Source organism: Meriones unguiculatus, chromosome 19 (assembly GCF_030254825.1).
Source record: "Meriones unguiculatus strain TT.TT164.6M chromosome 19, Bangor_MerUng_6.1, whole genome shotgun sequence".
Lineage (NCBI taxonomy): Eukaryota > Metazoa > Chordata > Mammalia > Rodentia > Muridae > Meriones > Meriones unguiculatus.
The window spans coordinates 52,058,896-52,069,364 of record NC_083366.1 but is presented as its reverse complement, the minus strand read 5'-3'; the positions used below and the strand labels follow the sequence as shown (position 1 = coordinate 52,069,364).

The window sequence follows — 10,469 nt, the reverse complement described above, 5'->3', positions numbered from 1 at the left end:
CTAACACTTTGAAGGCCCTGATTTGAAATAATCACATTCTGAGAGTCAGAGAGAAACAAGATTCAGCCATGATTTTTACCCCCAGTCCAATTTAGATAGCTCTGTAGTGTTTCTTTCTCCATAGTGTGGGAGACCCTTGTCCAATCAGTTGGGATTTAAAATAGAGGTGAAATCCTGCCTGCAAACTCCTGAGCGGCACCATTAACTCTTCCCTGAGGACACAGATTTCAGAAAGTGCCAGCCCCACCATTACATAAGCCACTTCTCTGTGGCAAACACACACACATTTTCCCCAGCTTTATTTTTGTTGTGGTTTGTTGTGTGTGTGTGTGTTGGGGGGTTAAGGCGTGAAGGGCTCATTTTGTTGCCTCAGCTGGTCTTGAATTCACATCAATCCTCCTGCCTCAGCCTCTGGAATGCTGGGATTACAGCAGACATCAGCCAGAATGCCCTTGGCCACAGCTTACTTATTTCTAGTTACGAGGGAACTGGGAATGCAGCCTTCATTCCAGAAACAATATGCCCAGCACAACTCCAGAGATGGTGGTTGATGTAACGCTCAAAAAAAAAAAAAAAAAAAAAAAAAAAAAAAGCGGCGGGAAACGCACCGCGTCGCCGCACAGGTCCCCAGCGATGGGTGCAGGGACCAAGTGCCTCGGAAGTCCGGGGCTCCGCAGGCCGGCTCTTCACAGCGTCACAAGTCCCGGCAGCCGACACCGGTGAGCGCGGACTCCGCTGCCATCCTGCGGCTGGGCCGCGAGCAAAGTCCCAGAGCTCCCGGCTGGAGGCCAAGGGCACGCGCAGGGCATCTGGGGCGCGCACACTGGGCTGCCGGCGCGGACTCCGCACCGGGGGAGGGGCGGGGAGCCGCATCTCCTCAGGGCAGGCCGGCCAATGGGCGGCCTCGCTGATGCTGTAATGCTCCAGCTCTGCCTTTCATTGGCCGGCTTCGCTCAGGGCTCCAACTAGTTAGTTGTTTGGGGTTTTTGTTGTTTTGTTTTGTTTTGTTTTGTTTTCTCTCCAGAAATCCAAATAAGAGGAAACAAAATCCAAAGCCAAAGCGGGGGGTCCCTGAGCCCTGATCTCGGGGAGACAAGGAGACCACGCCCCTGCAGCGCCTTCTTGGCCCCGCAAGGCCCAGTTACCTGCCAGGCTTTAAGATCAGAAGACAGAGTGGTTGCTGTTCAGATTTCTTCCTGAGGGGTCTTTCCGAGCCAAGGGTACTGAGATAAGCTGGCAAGAGGGACACATAGATTTTCAGGGAGCTGTGCGTGCCAGACTTGGCTGATCTCTGAATCGTTTACTGCTGGAGTGTATCACCCCAGCGTCCCATGGATCACACTCTAGAAAATGCTCTTGTGGAGGGGGAGGGGCGGGGGCCAGAGCTCCACAGTCTTGAGCTAGTCAGACAAGCCCCACAGGCCTTCAGACTGGGCTTTCCAGGCAGCACCGTGGCGCAGTGGAGCTTTGTGACATGACCCAGCTGCCTCCCGTTACCCCCTCCCCAAACCCTAAATGGGGGCTGGGAAGGGGGTAGTGGTTGAACAGTTAGCAGTGCCTTTTCCATCCTCCCGTTTGCGCCAGGTTTCTGTCTCAGGTGGTCAGATCCCAGCCAGCCTAGCTTTCAGGACCAAGACTCCTTTCAGAACCGGAGATGACAGATCCTGGACCCAGGTATGGCCAAAGTGACCCCTGGGACGACGGAGAGACAGAGAAATAAGTAAGTGTGCTGGGTACAAGAGTCAAATGATGCCAGGTATGGTGACACCTCCTCAAAGGGGAATGACAGTCTGTCAGGGAGGAAGGGGCAGGAAGTACTAACAGACTAACTCAGTGTGGACTTGTTCAAGGAGCCCGTGCCCAGCGAGGCGCCTGGGAAGGACTTTCATCCCAAGGCAGATCTCTGGGCTCCGAAAGGCAAACTTATTCTCTTGGGGAGAAAGTGAGTGTCCTCAGCCTTGGCCAGCACACCCCCTGGCTTTAGCCAGTTCTTTCCCCTCAGATGCTGCTCCTTCGACATTCTGCCTGTGACCACTCAACGAGCTTTATCTAGGCAAGTACTACATGATCAGAGGCCAGCAAGACCTTCAGGCCCAAGCAGGAAGCAGCAGCTTGCACAGAATTGGGCAGGGGTGTCCTTGAAGCTGGGGCACAGGGCTGAAATGGTGCAGAGTCTGGAGGAGGAGATGAAGCAAAGACAAGATGAAAGGGGGAGGAGTGAGTCTTGCTGCAGTCCAAGTACCGTTGGGTATTAGAAGCCCTTCATTCTGGTCCCAGCTCCCCAGTTTTTGCTGGGGTGACCTTGGGCCAGTCACCTCAGCTGTGGCCTAGTTTCCCTACTTATAAAACAGTAGGGAAAGAGCTATGATTGTTGAAATCCCCTGCTCTCCAAGCACAGTAGCATCCTCTTTGGGGGACAGGTCCTCATAGCCATTGCAGCTGGTACAACCCTGGAGAGGCTAGGCAGATGGCTGCCGATGGCACAGTCGTGCTCAAGGGTGGGGTGGGGGCGCTGACACTCAGGGATGACTGGAAAATGGTGCAGCACGAAGCCATCTCTCCCTTCTTCTTTCCGTATCCTGCTTGCTGAGACCCTGGGACCCAGTGACTAATGTGAATGTACCCTGAATGGCACAGGATGGTCCCACAGCTGCCTCTGCAGGCTCCACCTCTCTCTGCTGGCAGCAGGCAGCAGAATTTGGGAGAAAAAAAAAAAAAAACAACTCCTGCTTTCAGGAAGGTGAAGTCAGACTCCGGAGCGAGGCCAGGCGGCCAGAGATAGAGAAGTGATTTTCCCAGAAACAGAGAAAAGGGGGTTGGGCCAAGGGAGTTCTGCTGTTCCTTTACCCCACAAGTGGAAGCACAGTTCCTTTGCTCTCATTTGATAGCATGCCCTGTCTTGCAGTTGTTTTCTGTGTTTAGCTAAGAATCCTTTCTTTAAAAAAGAAATCTGATATAAAAACAAAACCAAAGCATGATTCAATAATTATTTCTTGAACTAGGAGTATCTAGTGCAATGTTAGGAACTGGGTGCAGGTTGGTAGCCCACACAAACCCAGCCTCTGTTTTAGAAACTTTGGTTCAGTTGGGGAGAGCTATTGTAAGCTGGTAAAGATTTAATGAACTTCCATGATCAAGGTAATGAAGAAGATGTCTTTGAAGACGGCCTTTGGTTTGCATGGTCAGGGAGGAGTTTTCTGGTTGGGTAGGGATATTCCTGCTTCTAGATGACCCCCCCTTCAATATTGAAAGCTGGGTGCATGGCTAAATTGGATCCCTGGGAAGCTGCAAGAAAGCACCTAGGAGAAATGAGCAAGCCACTACAGGCAGATGAGTCAGTGGTGGCATGCTTGCTTACTGTGTATGAGGCCCTGGATTCAATCCCCAGTATTTGCCAACCACCACCACCCCCCCCGACAGTAAATGGAACAGTGAACTGCCTGCATGGTGGCATGGCCACCATCCCTCCCCATGGAACTGAACGAAGGCTTTTGCTCCCTTCCCACAGGCTTGCTAAAGCACAACCATGATTTCATAGCAAAGACCAAGTGCAGATATTTGTATACAAGCAGAGGCTGACCTGTTTGGGAACAGATGTCGGCAGACTCAACCAAAGAATGAAGCTATGACCGAGTAGGCAGCTAATATTCTAACCAGAGCAGAAAGGCTTAAATATACTTATTTAATATCTTGGGGGAAATATGGGCGGGCATCCACATACCAAGTAAGCAAATTGTCATGAATGAAGAAAAAAAAAACTAATTATGAAAAAAAAAAAACACAGATTCTAGAAGTAGAAAACTTAATTATTCAAAAGTCATTCCAGCCAGTGTAGAGAAATGAGCTTCCAAGAGGCAAGGAGCCATGGTGGCCCAAGAAAAAGATGGCTGTGGCTCCTTGGTAGGATGGAGGCAGAGGGCTTAGAAGGGAGCAAGCACAACCAGATGCAGCCCTGGCTATCACCTCATCCTCAAGGCTGCACCTTAGAGGTCTTGTCCTTTCCCTGTCATTGGACAAGCATTTCCCCCAGGGAGCTAGAAAGCAAGAAGAAGCTGAGTGCACATTGGCTATGGCTGTGTTATCTCTCTGCTACCTTCAGGAGTCCTGGCAATGGAGAAAGGAGAGCACGACTATTACAACTGAGATGTCTTGGAAATAGACTCCAAAATGGAGGGCCTCCTGTATTACCTTAAGGACTCACTTCCACACACGTGGGAAGGAACATGCAGAGAAAGAGACGGAACCAAAGCCACCTTGTTCAACCCCACTGTGGTGGACCTTGGCAGCCCTGACGGCTCTTGGGATTGTTGTGGGTTAGGCTGAGATGCTAGATCTTTCTGCACACACAGCAACCAGTCCTTGAGTGTGTGTTCTCTAGGAAAGGCTGTGATCTCAAAGGTCCTTTTGCTACAGCATCCCATGCCTTCTCTGCACCAGCAGTACTTCTCACTAGAGACAGCAGGTCCACGTTGATGGAAGATCTGGGAGGTACTATGACTAAGGGCACAGCTGTCCTGTAAGAAGCTTAAGGATCAGCCTAGTATATACCCCACTGTGTCTTGAATATGGCTGCCTTAGGGTCGTTATGGAATTTCTTTCCAATCTGGAGGAAATTAGAAGATCCCAGGCCAGGCTTATGCAAAATCAAAGAGACCTAGATTGGGATAAAAGAAAAAGGAATGGCTTTCTACAGGGTCGGCATCCAGCCGGCAGCAACTCACTCGGGGTAGGCTGTGTCATCTCAGCAACAGTCTTTGGAAACTCTTCTTCCACAATGCAAACTCTACAAGTTCACAACGTGGACACCCCATCGAGGGGAGCAAGTCTGGCAGAGTTGACAGAAATAACCCTCTGTGCAGATATAACTTCAGTTTTCGGGAGACCCCTGTCTGGCTGTGGCTGAACCCAGCCTCTCAGAATCCTTTGATGCATGGGATGAAGAATGATGAGCTGCTAGAAGCCATCTTTCTGTCCCTGTGCCACTCAGGGGCCCCATGCCCCAGTAGTTTCTCCCTTTACGATCCTTTGGTTTTTGCTTGGAACAACTAAGGTGTCAGGCAAATAAGGACGAGACTAAAGATGCCGCCCCCCAGTGTGGTCCAACAGGGACTGGAAACTTCAAAACTTCCGATTCTGCTTTGAGATTAGTTCCCCAGAATCTGGCCCTGAGGTGAGGGCTTATGAGAAGTGGCTTTTTGGGCAGAAGTGGTTTATTAAGCAGTGCCCCCCCCCAACGGACAGTAGAGAGTAGAATTAGGCAGAGAAGAAAGCTAAGCAAAGTGCCTGAGCCAAGAGCTCATGCTTTCCGGATGACTGGCTTGTCCCAGGAGGAGGTCTGGAGACCTAGACCTACCTATCAATTAACTGTTTCTATTTATTTGGCTATGGCTTGAGAATGTCTCCCAAAGGCTCGTGCAATTGAAGGCGTGGTTTCTCAGTGTGGCAAAGCTGTGAGGTGAAAACTTTGAAAGGCTGAGTCTAGTATTATTAGTTCTCGTGACACCACAGGAGCAACTTAAGGGAGAAGGGAATTATTTTGGACACAGTTTTAGAGGAGTTACAGTCCATCAATGTAACATAGTGGCGTGTATGTCAGCAGGCGTGTGTGGTGGGAGACCGAAAAGCAGAACGTTCAGGTTGGGACTGAGGTTGACATAACTTCCATAGGCCTTCTCTCGGTGACCTACTTCCACCAGCCAGGTCCAACTTCCTGAAGTGTTCACAGCTTCCAAAAATAGCACCACAAGCTGGGGACCAAGTAGGTAAAACATGAGCATTGGAGCACATTTCAGATTTAAACTACAGCAGGGCAGTTGGCACTGCGCTCTCAGGGAGGACAAGATCCCAAACCCCTGCAAAATCAATCTGTCTCTCTCTCTCTCTCTTACATTCTCACACACACACACATTTATACACATACACACCACACATACACTTACACATACCACACACACACACAAATGCTCCTGAGACCATCTGCCAAGATGTCCTCATACTACAGATACTATGCTCTCTAATCTAAAAAAAAAAAAAAAAAAAAAAAAAAAAAAAAAAAAAAAAAAAAAAAAAAAACTGTGATCTACAAAAACCTCTTTCATTTATCAAATGAACTCACCTCAGGCATTTTGTTGTAATAATGAAAACAAACTCACACAAGAGCTGTGTCAGAGGCATGTATACTCCCAAGCACTTCCCATCTTCAGTTCACACAGGCAAAGAAGCTTCTAGAAGAAGCCTGAGGAGAACCCTCCAAGAGGCATCTACGTCTTCTCACAGCAAATAGAGATTCTACTACTTGCAGCCAAATTCATCCCAGCTGATTAGACTGATACTTTGTCAGACGCTCTCAAGAAGCGCGCAGACATTTCTATATTAGATCCAATACCTGACAACAACATTGTAAGGTAAGAAGGGTTTATTTTGGCTCACAGTTCAAGGGCACAGTCAATCATAATCGTGGAAAATCATAGCAGGAGGAGCCTGAGTCAGCGGGTCACACTGCATTCACAGGAAGCAATAAAGGCTGGTCAGCTCTCTCTCTCTCTCTCTCTTTCTCTCTCTTTTTATCCAGGACCTCAGCCCATGGAATGGTGCCATCTATAGTTAGGGTTCATCTTTGCACCTCAACACACCCAATCTAGAAACTTCCTCATGGACACACACAGAGGTTTGTCTCCAAAGGGATTCTAGATTCTGTCAAATTGACCACCAGTGTTCACCATCATGGTCCCTAAGTCCCTGCGCCACCAAGGAGCTCACAGATATCTATGGCGATGCTTGGTTGCACCTCTGCTCCTCCTTTTCATGCCTTTGCTCATACTAGCCCTCCATGGCAGAGGTCATTTCCCCTTAATTCTAGCATAACAAATCCTGGCATGTGTAGACCCCTGCTTTCCCAAGCTTCTGTACCGTTTTTCAGTGTAGATGTTGAAAGCTATGACCCCCGTTGCTTTGAGAGCTGTTTTCTTAGGTTTCCATAGGTGAGGAATCATGAAGATGAGCTTGTTTTCATTAGCCTTAATTAACCCACACAAGGTCATTTGTGAATTTTACATGTTAATTAACTTTTATTGAGCTCATGCTCAAAATGAGAAGCAAAAACAAAAAAGTTCATTAATGTAAATCATGAGGCCTTTTGTATAACAGTGTGGAACAGTGTGGCTGTTCCAACAGACAGGAAATTGGAAATCTTTTTTTTTTTCTACTCAGCATGCAGTAGGGTCTTATAATTCCTAATTTCCCCCCAAATACATCCATCCCTCTTTCAGAGGATAAGTAGAAGAAAGCTTGAAGTCATTAACGGTCTCAAGATGCCTTTCCCAAAGCTTCTATTCCTGCCTCCCTCCTTGGCCACCTACGAGGACTCTAGTCTCTGTTAATGTGCTGTAAATCTATCAAAAAACCTCCATATTAACTCCAAGTTAACACTGTCCTCCTTTACTTCTCCCATCATTCTGTGATCTTCTTGAAGGTTAAACCATGTGTTGTTTATATTTTGTCATTTATATGTCATTTATCTGGCACACAGCTGCTATTCCGCATAGATGTACTCAATAGATGAGAGTCAAGAATGTTTTGGCTTCATTTAAGTTTCGTTAAGAATGAATTTGCTGGGTTTGTGAGGTGGCTCAGAGAGCAGAGACACTGGCCACCAAGCCTGGCAACTTGAGTTCCATCCCTGGGACTTATATGGTGGGAGGAGGAATCCAACTCCTGCAAGTGTCCACTGACCTCCAAATGCATACTGTGGCATATGTGTGCCCACCTCACATACATACATAGATACATACATATACATATAAGATAATAAACAAATAAACATGTCTATATTGCTGTATTTCAGTGTATAAAATGACCCACAAGAGGGAAATGACATTTTGTAGTAACAGCCACAGACCACAAAGATCTGCTTTCATTCTGGGTTTAAAGCGCAGTTGGTGAAAAACAATGGCTGTACCACTGCCTGAGGTTTGATCGTGGGGCAAATCCATGTCCTCTGCAGCTGGGGTTACAGACTCTTGAGGTATGTCTCCCAGGTGGTTTTCATAGGCACTCTGGTTGCAAGTTTTAGCTCTTCAGATTGTCCTCTAATTAAACAAAAGCATTTTTTTAAAGCAGAGCTGGCATTGATTCTGAAAACACTTGCCCACATTAATCATAAGTCTCTCAACACCTACCTGTTAAATCTTGACCAGCCTCGTTCAAATGAAACCCCACCCCACCAGCTTTTGTTGATCACATGGATAGCCTGGTGATATGACAAGCCCTTACGGTGCACTACGCTCAACCTTCCCCACTGCCCATGCGCCATTTTATTATTCTCCTTTCAGCACCCCATGTGAAATGACCCTCCTCAGGAAGAGAACTTGTGCTGCTGTCTCTCAAGGAGAAACCTCATATTTGGAAGAGCTGGAGCTGATGTGATGTGTCCTGCTCAGGGTTTTATCACTGGTGAGATCGTGAGTACTTGATTACCTGTTTCTAAGAAAACCTAAGTTTCAGATGTCTAAACATAGAACCAGACATTATTTATATCATACTGTCTCTCATTTTCATAGGAAAATTTCTTTCAAACCTACTACAAGTCTACATGAACATGACATTACCCAAAAGAAAAGTGAATAAACTCTGTAATTTTTCTTCAAAAGGTTATCTGAATAACTACGAGAAAACAGAAAGCTGTACTCAACCTCATTAGTCATTGGGCTAAATACAAGTTGATATATAATCTGATATCATCATCATTACTAAAATATAAAAACAGAAAATAGTATCTGTTTGACAGGGCTGTGAATCAACAGAAACTCCAAAGCACTGCAGGCAAGAGGTTGAGTTGGTACAACCATTCTGAAATTATTATGAAGTAACTGGCAACATCTATAGACTGGAGTGTGCTTAGAACCTCTGATTTGGAGACTCCACTCTTCAATTCTACTCAGAATGGATACAAAGAGTGTGTGCACTGTGACACGCAGAAAGCAAGGATGTCAAATAAAACAAGTAATTCTACAAATGCCAACCAATGGTGGGATGACGATAAATGAATTCTAACATGTTCACAGAGTGGAATATTCTACAGGGATGAAGATGAATTGTCAACTATTTGCACAAAGTGCATGAATTCGGCAAACACAGTGTTAAGCAAAAGAAGACAGACATAGGAGTACAAGCTGTCTGGATCCCTTTAAGCCAGGCAAACCAGGGTAGAGTTAATCTGTGTTCTCCTAATCCAGGACGGCAGCTGTCCTAGAGGGATAAGTGAATCGCTGGGGCAGAAGAGCAAGGGTGTTCAGAGTTTTAATAGTGCTCCAACTTTTTAAATCTGGTGTGTTTTCAATTTGTGATGTGACTTTCCATATGTGTTATATCTTTTATTGAAATTACATGCTTATGTTGGGTGGCTTAAAAGTACCTGTAGCTCCAGCTCCAGGGGATCTGGTACACTCTTATGGCTGCCAAGGGCAAAGTACTCACACACATATAAATAAATGTAAACAAACCGTGTGTTTATTTTGTTTCTTACTAACACGTTAAACACAAACAGGAGTTGGAGTAATAGCTTCCTGTGTACTATAGCTTGCACTGATAAGAGCCTAGCAGCCTTCCACACATATACCACACAGACCTGTCTCAGCCCCTGGTAATCACTATCTTCTTCCAGTTTTTATCCCTTAGTTTCCACATGCCAGAGAGAGAGCGAGACAGACAGAGAGAGAGAGAGAGAGAGAGAGAGAGAGAGAGAGAGAGAATATGTGGTATTTGCCATTCTATGTCTGAAAGAAATTGCTTCACCTGAGAGCCCAAACAATGCATACCCAGGCCAGCTAGAGGAGGGATAGATCACACAGCCTTTGGAAATGGTGCTGAGTGGACTCCAGGTTCTTCCACTAGTGTTTAGTTATCAGACACAAATCTTTTCAGGTTCTTCCACTAGTGTTTAGTTATCAGACACAAATCTTTTCAGTCGTCAAGAGGAGCAGAGCATCTGTCTCAGCTCAGAGGAACTGGCCAATAAAACTCTACCTTCCAGTCAGTTTTGCACAGGGGTCAGTGCCTGCCCTCTATCCCTACTGCCACAACAACACCTTGCTCGTGGGATCATGTCTGTCCTGCTTAGTTGTTGTTGTTTGACAGTTTAACACAAACAGGTGTTATAAGGGAAGAAAAGCCTCCGTTGAGAAAATGCCTCTTCACATTCTCTTTTAGTTACTGTTCTGTTGCTGTGAAGAGACACCATGACCAAGACAACTCTTATAAAGGAAAGCATTTAGTTGGGGGCTTGCTTACAGGTTCAGAGGGGTTAGTCCATTTTCATCATGGTGGGAGCAGGCAGGCATGGTACTGGAGTGATATGTGAGAGCTTTACATCCTGATCCCCAGGCAACGGGCAGAGAAAGAGATACTGGACCTGGAATGGGCTTTTGAAACCTCAAAGCCCACGTTTCCTCCAACGAGGCCACACCCACTCT

The 10,469-nt window shown here is 46.6% G+C and overlaps 1 long non-coding RNA gene across 3 annotated transcripts; it reads left to right on the top strand.

Moving 5' to 3' along the window:
* Positions 1 to 1,027: 1,027 nt before the first annotated feature.
* LOC132649199 (uncharacterized) lies at positions 1,028 to 9,504 on the top strand. 3 transcript variants are annotated; one of them, XR_009587646.1, is made up of 4 exons: positions 1,028 to 1,220; positions 1,585 to 1,720; positions 8,331 to 8,459; positions 8,559 to 9,504. It is a non-coding gene; the product is annotated as an uncharacterized LOC132649199 (long non-coding RNA). The 3 variants fall into 3 exon arrangements; XR_009587645.1 differs by lacking the exon at positions 1,028 to 1,220 and adding an exon at positions 6,204 to 6,404 and having other exon boundaries at positions 1,228 to 1,720; XR_009587644.1 differs by lacking the exon at positions 1,028 to 1,220 and having other exon boundaries at positions 1,248 to 1,720.
* Positions 9,505 to 10,469: the final 965 nt, after the last annotated feature.